Consider the following 10,427-nt stretch of genomic DNA (forward strand, 5'->3'; position numbering starts at 1 on the left):
TTTCTTTTTTGGGTGTAAATAGCCATGATTCACTTTGTTCTCTTGAAGGAATAAAGAGAAGTTTTGAAGGAAACTTGAATTCAAGATCAAAGTCGAATTTTTTGTGACATAAAAACTCAATTTTTTTTGACGTGAATTACCATACTACATCATTCTTGTTAATCATAAGTTGATGAGTTTTTCTCCTTCAAGGAATTACTTTTGACAGGTTGCTCATTCAAATAATTTATCAAACAAATTAGAGTTCCTTGATTAATCAAGTCTATGAATTGATAACAGTTTTAGACTCTTGCCAACTCCACAAAGTAAATCTAGTCACTCCCCTTTTACGGTTATGAACACTACTCAAAAGTCCCATGTAACCTTCCTTATTCACTTGAAGAGATTATAATTTATAATCGTATGGTAGGGCACACCAACTTCTATTTGCATAATTAATGGATGGCTTAAAATCAAGGCCATCTATCATGGAATAAAATTTTTATGCGTTCCATATATGACGTCGAAAATGCTGTACATGGTAAAATGCAGTGCCGATAGTCTCCTCTTATTAGTGTGCTAAGTATGGTATGTGCTCATATTCGATTTGACATCTACTAAACGCTTCCATACTTATTAAATCCACTTGTCTATGGGCTTCACCTCCCGATTCTTTTCTTGTGCTTGGGGATGACTAAACTTTACTTTAGAGGATTATTAGCATGAAACAACTTCCAAAATGGATTGAGATTCCATTAACTGAATCTAGTCTTTCTACCATGCCATGCTATTGATTGGCAGTAAATTATGAGCACCATAACCATTAAAGAGCTTTTTGATCATTGTTGGTATGAATTTTATTTGCACACGTAAAGTTTAAAGTTTGAGATGAGATGAGATGAGATGGGCGTATGACCGAGACAGAGACACTTTTACTACTGACAGTGGAGAACGAGACAGAGATCTCCATTTGACTTAATACATTCTTTTTTGGCATAATATCAGAAACCTCTCCTAAAATTTCTCTTAATATCACCTAACACCCCTAAGGTTTTAAAAAATCACTTACCTCCCTTACTTTTGTTATTTGTATAACAAAATTTTTAAAAACCCTAAACTATCCTTTCACTTGCTAAATAAAAATATTTCTAAATCACTTTGTTCATTTCAAGAAAACTAACACCTCAAAAACAATCTCTTGTAGTACTACTACCATATCACAACGCTATACTCCAAAAAAAATATATATTTGAAAAATAAAAAATATATTTGAAAAGAAATACGCTTACATCAATTTTTTTATTATATATGCTCAAAATTGATTTCTTATGAATTTCTATTTTTTCCCAACATCTTCTCAACCCTTGTTCAAACCATTAAACTATACCAATCATTATAAAAAAATTAACTTAAAATAAGCAAATAAATCATACCCCACTTTATCACAATTACAAAAAAGTAAAAGATAAACAAAATTTAGTTTATTATAATTTACAAATAAAATATTGCATAGTCATTCAAAAAATATGAGTAAGAGAGAATGATAGGGAAAATGGAAGAACAAGAAAGAGACTTTTTGTTTCCTTTTTTTTTTTTTTTTGAATTTTCAGCTCTATTTATTTGATATGTTGTGAATTATGTGCCAAGTGAGGGTTAATATAGTTTTTTTAATAATTATTAGGGGAGGTAAGTGATATTTCTAAAACCTCAAGGGTGCCAAGTGATATTAAGAGAAACTTCAAGGGGGGTTTCTGATATTATCCCTTTATTGTAGTATAAAGTGGATCTTTTCTGCTATGGAGACTGCTTGTTGTTGTGGGTTTGACGGGCCCGAACTTTTTTTTTCTTTTTTGAAAAAAAAAAGAGTGAAAAAGAAAAGGTAACGAAGAAAGGATTGGACTCGCAATATTTAGATTTTTCAAGTTGTGCACCTCAGTATTGGATTTGTTGAAGTACATGGAAGGAAAGAAGAAAGGAAGTGGATAGGAACTAATGAGATGGTTCAGGTTGAACTAGTACTAAGATGGGGAAAAGGGAAATGGATTAATGGAACAAGTGTTAATAATTGATCATTAACTCCAAACTGCCTGGACTCTGATGTATCTTCTCTAATGAGATCTCCTGAGTTTATCTGTCACAGTAGTGTGATTGAGAGCAGAAAAGCCTTGAACTTGTACTCTGGCCTTGTCTTTACCGTCAACCTTGCTTGTACTTGTTACTTTCGAGTTGTATATAACAATTGGATGTTAGATATGGTTATTTTGATAAATTCCAAATCCACTCAAATGTGGCTTCACTTATTATTTTTTTTTTTTTGGGTTTATTCGAAACTCAAAATCTTGCTAGAGGGAAGGAAAAATGATTGATGAGGAACTCTAAACATCGATACGAGAAAATTCTAAACCTTAAGTGAAAGGGAGAATCTAAAGTTCGGTTCAAAGAAAATTCTAAACCTTGCAAATTAAGGAGAAGAGAAAATAGTTTAAGAGACACTCTGAATTTCAAAATTTTGAAATTCAATTATTAAAATTAAATCAAGATATTCATGAGAGACTCTGAACATCGATATAAGAAAACTATAAACTTTAAGTGAAAGTGAGATTCTAATTTTGAGAGTCAAATCAAGATCTGGTTAATATTTTTATTAATTAAGCTGGATTTTAAGGACGACTTCATTGGAAGAAACTAAGGCCTTGTTTGGACTGCCAGTTTTCGTGGAAAAATTACGTCGTTTTCCGCGATCACATTTTCCTATTACCTTTTTCCCTCACATACATCAAATCGCTACAGTAATTTTTTCACGAAAAATCACGGAAAATGCAATCAAAACACAACCTAAGATAAAATGAAAGGAGCGCACCCAATTTCGTCTTATTAGAGCTTCCTATCAAATCAATTGTTAAAAGGTCTTTTGTCTTTAGCTAACTGTCCCTCCATCAGACTGAAATGAAGAATTCATATAAATTATTTGTTTTTCGAGAAACAGAAGAATATATTGAACGAAATTGAAGATTTCCAAAATGGAAATAGGAATTTTTTGTTTTTGTTTTTGTTTTTGAGGAAGGAAATATGAAAACTCGACAAAGCTGATCAGGAACCAAAATAAGGTCAAGCTTCGAAAACTTGAAGATAAAAAGAAGTAAAAGATGAACTCTGTGAACATTAGTGGGATGAACAAATTAACTAAAATAATAACGTATTGGGTTAATCACATTTTATCCCCTTAAAGAATACCCAATTTCTCAGTTTACCCCCTAACCTTTAATTTTACTCACTTAACCCCCTTTAGGACAAAATTGCCCTTGCATTATTTTGACTTTTCATTTACCTTGTTTTCCTTTCTTTTATTTCTTTTTCTCTTTCTTCTTTATTTAATTTTTCCTCTTTCCCACAAAAATCTTCACCTTAATGATTGAAATTAAAAAAGAGGAATTACGGAGATCTATTTTCTTCTTAAATGATCAAAAAAATATTCAAACCACTTTCCTAAAATACAATTTTTTTAGCCTTTCAATTCTTTTAATTTTGGGTTTTCCTCTTTCCTTTCTAGTTTCTCATTTTATTCTCAAGAAAATATCATAAGATGAAATTATTTTCCTTTCTTTTATTTCTTTTTCTCTTTCTTCTCTCTATCATCCTTCCCAATAGAAAATTCGATTTCCACGAAAATTTTTGTTTTGAGTTTGTAATTGCATATTTCTGGGCGAAGGTTTAAAAGATATCAAAAACTAATTTTGATTTTTTGTATGATGCCACGTGTCACAAATTTCAATTGATAATTATTAATCAGGTCACAATTTCATCTTAAGATATTTTCTTGGGAATAAAATGAGAAACTAGAAAGGAACTTTCTTTTATTTCTTTTTCTCTTTCTTCTCTCTATCATCCTTCCCAATAGAAAATTCGATTTCCACGAAAATTTTTGTTTTGAGTTTGTAATTGCATATTTCTGGGCGAAAGTTTAAAAGACATCAAAAACTAATTTTGATTTTTTGTATGATGCCACGTGTCACAAATTTTAATTGATAATTATTAATCAGGCCACAATTTCATCTTAAGATATTTTCTTGGGAATAAAATGAGAAACTAGAAAGGAAAGAGGAAAACCCAAAATTAAAAGAATTGAAAGGCTAAAAAAAATTGTATTTTAGGAAAGTGATTTGAATTTTTTTTAATCATTTAAGGAAAAGATAGATCTCTGCAATTTCTCTTTTTTAATTTCAATCATTAAGGTAAAGATTTTTGTGGGAAAGAGGAAGAATTAAATAAAGAAGAAAGAGAAATTAAATGAAAAGTCAAAATAATGCAAGGGCAATTTTGTCCTAAAGGGGGTTAAGTGAACAAAATTAAAGGTTAGGGGGTAAACTGAGAAATGGGGTATTCTTTAATGGGATAAAATGTGATTAACCCTAACGTATTATATAGTAAATTTGGTTTACGGGACATGGAAACCGGACATGTCAGTTAAAAATACGTTTAGCTGTTTAATGAGCTATTTAGGAAGAGTGTGGTGGTCATTAATGCCATTCACATTTGAATTACTTATATGAAGATAATTACACCTTCTCGTTTTTTTTTTTTTTGGGCAATAACATCTTATCATTTTTTTTGGGAGGGCGATGGTCGGCTAGTACAGAAGGAGAGAGTATAAATGAAAGATATTGGGTTCAAGATCCCTCCACTCATACTAAGGGGAAAAAAAAAAGGGAAAGAAAAAAAATTATCATTTTTCTTATATTTTTATTAGTTCTGTGAACATTGCACTTCAAGTGATTATCAAAATGATTGAAATCATCAAAACTATATACTAGTTTCATAAGTCCAGCCTAAGACAAAATTTATTCTCCTGATTGGTTTATTTTCACACACGCTCCTTGGCAAGAGTTTTTACAAAGTGTTATATATGCTCCAACTAGGTTAATTTAGTTAATAGTTGATTGTATGTTTGAGAAGTAATACTCTAGCATTTTGGGCAAGGAAAATGGTAAATCCGTGTCTGAAATTGTTTTTCCAGTTAAGTTGCTAAATAAGTGAAAAAGAAAAAAATTCAAATTCTTCTTGCATGGTAAAATCCTCAACCAGTGCAAAAATTCAGAGCCAAGCACACAAAATTCATTTACTTCTTGGGAGAACATTGGATTTGTTAACTTAGAAGAGTTCTTCAATCTAAATTCTGACTGTTTGGATTGTGTCCATTTGTAATCTATAAGTGCCAGCTTCAAGATCATTTCATGGCAAAGAAACGGTTTATTGGTAATATCCTTTAAAAATGCTGTCCCATGGCTTTTCAAAGCTTTTAGGACTACACAGCCAATTCATTTCTTTTAATTTACTTTCTTAGACAGATTTTGGGAAACAATTGAGTGAAAACCCGTTTTGGAACCAACTGTAACTTTATGATCTCAAATTTATCAGCAAGGATATACCTTGAGATATAATGGCAAAGCTCATTGAAACACTTTGCAGGGAAAAAAATGCACAGATTATAAGCAATTCTCACACTTCTTGACTTAAGCAACGCATCCATTTCATCCTCTTGTGAGGTTTTCTTGTAGCAAGTCTCGGTTGGAGAGATGGTCGGGTGCTTCAGGGAAGGGATTGTAAGTGAGAAATTTCATATTCGAATCCTTCCACTTACACTTAAAAAAAAAAAAAAAGAAGTCAGTTTCGGCATAATAGAAATGATAAGGAAAAATTATCGAATTGGTCCTTCACATTTTGAAGAAATGCTTTTTAGTTTCTCACATTTAAAATAAGTCAAAATAGTCCCTAAGCTATCAAAATTTTGCGTATTTGGTTACAAAACTCATTTTACTCAGTTTTCCGGCCAAAAAACTTACGCCTACCTCATAAGTCCATAATTTCAAGGCCAAAATGGGTACAAAATTTGTTTCCGTTTTTTCAACAAAAAAAAAAAAAAAGACCTCCCTTTTCTGGCTAATTCCTTAGATTATTGGTTGGAAAAAAAAAATTCAGACACTTACGGATCTGACACGGGATATGTATAAATCTATGGGTGCCGGGCTGTCTCATCCCGGCACCTGACACAAACAGACACTTTTTTTTTTTTTTAAAATCCACACAAACTTATTTTTAAGTTTGTGTCAGGTGCCGGGCTGTCTCAGCCCGGTACCTGACACACATTCTTTGTCACCGAACTTTTCTTAAAAACCAAAAAAAAAAAAAAAAAATACCAGTCAGCAAAATTCACTCTTTCAATTCTTAGCGTACGTGACTCCAACATTTCCACTAGAATTGCTAGGGTTGAAACAAAATTCACCACTTAGGGTTTTTTGGTGAACCCACAAGGGAAAGAACAGCATGGGGCGGCAAGGGAGAAATATGAATGGTTCAAGGCAACTCTTAACATCCGCGAGAGTCGAGTAACTTTTTGAAAAGGGGCTCAACTTTTGGACAATGAAAAAATAATACCAATGAAAAAGTATCAAAAGCATTTATTAAGTATTTAGGAGCAATTTTAAAGTGAAGTTTTTTAATCTTGATGATCGGGCTGGAGGATGCTACTTTTGATGATTTGGACCTGTTACAAATTGAGCATAAGAAATAGGCGTTAATCATAATTAATTTCCTTAGAATATATATCATTTTTCACTTTAGCTTCTAACAACGCCTCCGTTTAGATTAGCTGTTTTTGGGTTTGTTTTTCAAAAACACAATTGTAGCATTTTGAATATGAAAAACAAGTCCGTTTGGATTAGTTGTTTTTGGGGTTGTTTTTCAAAAACTATATGAAAAACTTTTACTATAGATTTTTTTGGATTATTTTTAGAGGTATTTTTGAAACATATTTTTGAGTATTTTAGAATATTATAATTTTTATATTTTTATATAAATATACATTTATGCATTTATAATACATTTATATTTACAAATGTATAGATGTATATTATTATAAATGTATAAATTATAAATGAATATTATATAAATGTATAAATTATAAATTATAAATTATAAATTTTATATTTTAATATAAATATGCATTTATGCATTTATAATACATTTATAGATATTTATAAATAAATAAATTTATATATTCATATAAAAATATATAAATGTATTATATTATATATAATACAAAATCTAAATATATTTATAAATGTATAAGTGTATATTATTATAAATTATAAATTATAAATGAATATTTAAATATATTATAAATTATAAGTGTATATTATTATAAATTATAAATTATAAATGAATATTATAAATGTATAAATTGATATATTATAAATATATATTAAGCTGAGATTCCACCAGCTAAGAAGCACGTAAATACAAAAGCTCTGGCGGGTCTTAGCAATACAATCAGAAGACAGGAAATTGCATGGACGAGGGGCGCATGGCTTTAAAAAGCTGTCTGGTGCACAGCTTTAAAAAAAAAAAAAAAAAAAGGAGAATCTGTCAGGTGCCGGGCTGACAGAGCCCGGCACCTGATAACTCAATGACACAAAATTCTGTAGGTGCCGGGCTGCCAATTTTTTTTAAAAATTTTTTTTTAAAAATTGGGGTGTCAGGTGCATAGATTTATACTCCCACCCTGTCAGATCCGTAGTTGTCCGACAGTTTTTTTTTTAACCTATATTCTGATCAATTAGCCCCCTTTTCTCTCAATTTTCATCCATCAAAACTCGTTGCATGCAAGTCCTATTGCTCGTGCAATTTGGGAATTTGGCCGACTAACAGTGGAAGCTCTTACTCAAGGTGATGCTTCAAAATCAAGAAGTCTATGAAGAGATTTATGTGGAGATTTTATGATCAAAATAAGACACTTCTATATGATATTTACTCTCTGCTGTGTTTCTCGAGCTGTTCTAGTTAGATGCTTATCAACTATCATATCTTTTTTTTTTTAACTTCTCCAAGCAGAAAATTTAAACACAAGCTAGTAGAACTAGAGAGCATCTAAAGTTCTTCACTCCTTTGAGATTAAAGATCCTCGTAGCCATGCTTCAAAACTTTGAATGGAAGGGCTCAAGTCACTCATCAATCAAAAGACTATACAGCTCCCTTGTATCTAAAGGAGAACTAAATAGTAAGTATAAATTACCAACAACAAAAATAGAGAAGATTATGTAGAAGATTTGCACCTTGTAGAAATGCATTTTGAGCAGAATACTGACTTGTATGTGTGAAGAGAATGTGTTCCTGTAACTGGGCACACCAATTTTTTTTTTTTTTTTTTTGAAAATATTTTCTGTGAATAGCAAAGCATGCTCAGGGTGGTTTCTCATACGTTCTCAGGTTTCAATCTCACTAACACTTCCCTAAATCGGAAACATCTCAACTATACCGCCGCCACCATCGACAGCCTTTACCATGCACCACCACCTCCACCACTAGCTTCAAAATTTGAACCTTAAATTCCCCTCCTTCACCAACCCCTACTTCTCCTCCAATGGTAGCCTCTAAATACCACAGATCTGTAGCTTCTCTTCCACATTTACCGAGCCCAACCTCTTCCTCTTTGGCACTGTTGCATATGTGCTGGCCATCTTGATGCCCCTCAACCGTTGCTGCATTCCTCCTAATTAATAATCCTTGCCAATCGTGATTGGTAATTTCCTTCTTTCTTTCTTTTTGGAATCTTTTTCTGCATTTTATTTTTTGGTTAATGTACAGATATATCTGATACAGGGCTTAACTTGGTGGATTATTGCGTTTTCCTCAGAAATATTTAAACATCTTCGCCAATTGTTTTGATGACTCGCGAATTGTTCGACCAAGTTAAGATTATGCTTTCACTCTGTCTTTTAGTTTTCAAAATTCTCTAGTTTTTTATTCTGGGAAGTGTTGTTTTATATGCATTCTACAATAAAACAGGGCAAACAGAGACGATGATGTTGTTGCTGGAAATATGTAGATCATGTAATTTCTTTGACGACTAGTGCTATAATTCATCTAACATGATCTTTTATGATTACCGCATTTATACTTTTCTTTTTAATTTCGGAGATCATGCTATGATTTGACTTCTATTTGTATATGTGATTCTTTCTTTCTGGTCTAAAGCCTATTATTGTATTTATGGCACTAACTTTTTTTTTTCTTTAATTTTTGTAGAGAGAGAGAGAGAGAAAAGTATTGGACTGTCCATATGTAAACCTCATCAATTTTGCATCTGATGATTGGATCGATTGCAGTAAATGCAACGAAAGAAGATAGGATGTGAAAAAAGTATGCATGCCAACTCCGAGTGAAATACAAAGATGGGGATGACAATGGGAGACAAGATCTTTCCTGCAATAGAGAATTTGAAGGTAAAGCCCATGCTCTCTCAACTGGATCAAAATTTCAGCAGCCTGAAGGCAATTTCGGAATGGCCCATTCAGCCTGCTCGGAAAATTTATTCATGGGAAAATCGCCAATTTAGTCCCTAAACTTTTTTTTTCCGTCAATTTAGTCCCTATACATTATTTATAGCCAATTTAATCCCTAAACTTATATTTCGATTCCAATCAAGGAACTTAGCGGCGGCGCCACCTCATAATTTCCATCGGCTTCCAGATCTAGGAACCCAGAAGGGGTATTTTAGGGACTTCCATATTTTTCATATTTCCCTTTGACTTTCATCTTATTTCTATATGGTCTTCACCTTCAACGACACCTCCCTCTCCTCTATCACATCAGAGCGTCTACTCCGGGCTATGCAGAGCGTCTACTCCGTCCTCTGCTCCCTCAACCTCCAGGACAAGGTCTCCATCACCACTGCCCACTCCCTCGCCGTCCTCCAGACCTCCTACCTCCCCTTCGCCTGCAGGTTCCACCCGGACCTCACCCCCTGCTTGACTGCCATCCTCAACTTCCATCTCAAGACCGGCTCCCCTTTCCTCATCAATGCCTACCCCTACTTCGCCTACAAGGCCAACCCCAAGCAGGTCCCTCTGGAGTTCGTCCTTTTCCAGCCCAACTCCGGGATCGTCGATCCCGCCACCCCTACTGTATTTATTCCAGTGTAAACAATTATAATAAACCCCAGTTTCCTCGAAACTTTGTAAAAAAATTAAAGAATTTCCATCTTTGCCTCCTCATCATCGGGATGAATTATGCAGAGTTATCTCCTTCAAAAGCTTGTTAAAGTGCTGGGAAGAAGATCAATGGGGTGCGTGCCATAGCTGCTTTGGCATTGTATAATGTATAGTTCTAATATATAGTATATCCAAAGCCTTACTCATCATTACGCACCACATACAATTTGTCTGGTGCTCAGCGAAGAAGGGCCGGCTTAGATTATGGGCGCACCAACTACGAATGCTTTGCAAAGTTGAATTCCTTCAGGATTCCGCTATAGGAAACCCGCAAGCGGGTTTCAGGCTATTTAACAAATTACTTAAAAAAAAAATTTTTTTTTTACATGCAAGCTGCGTTGAGTTGCACATGCCCATCGGAGGGCCCTAGGATGCCCAGCAAACCTCCCCTCTCATCCTCAC

The sequence above is a fragment of the Coffea arabica genome, chromosome 9e (genome assembly GCF_036785885.1).
Source record: "Coffea arabica cultivar ET-39 chromosome 9e, Coffea Arabica ET-39 HiFi, whole genome shotgun sequence".
Lineage (NCBI taxonomy): Eukaryota > Viridiplantae > Streptophyta > Magnoliopsida > Gentianales > Rubiaceae > Coffea > Coffea arabica.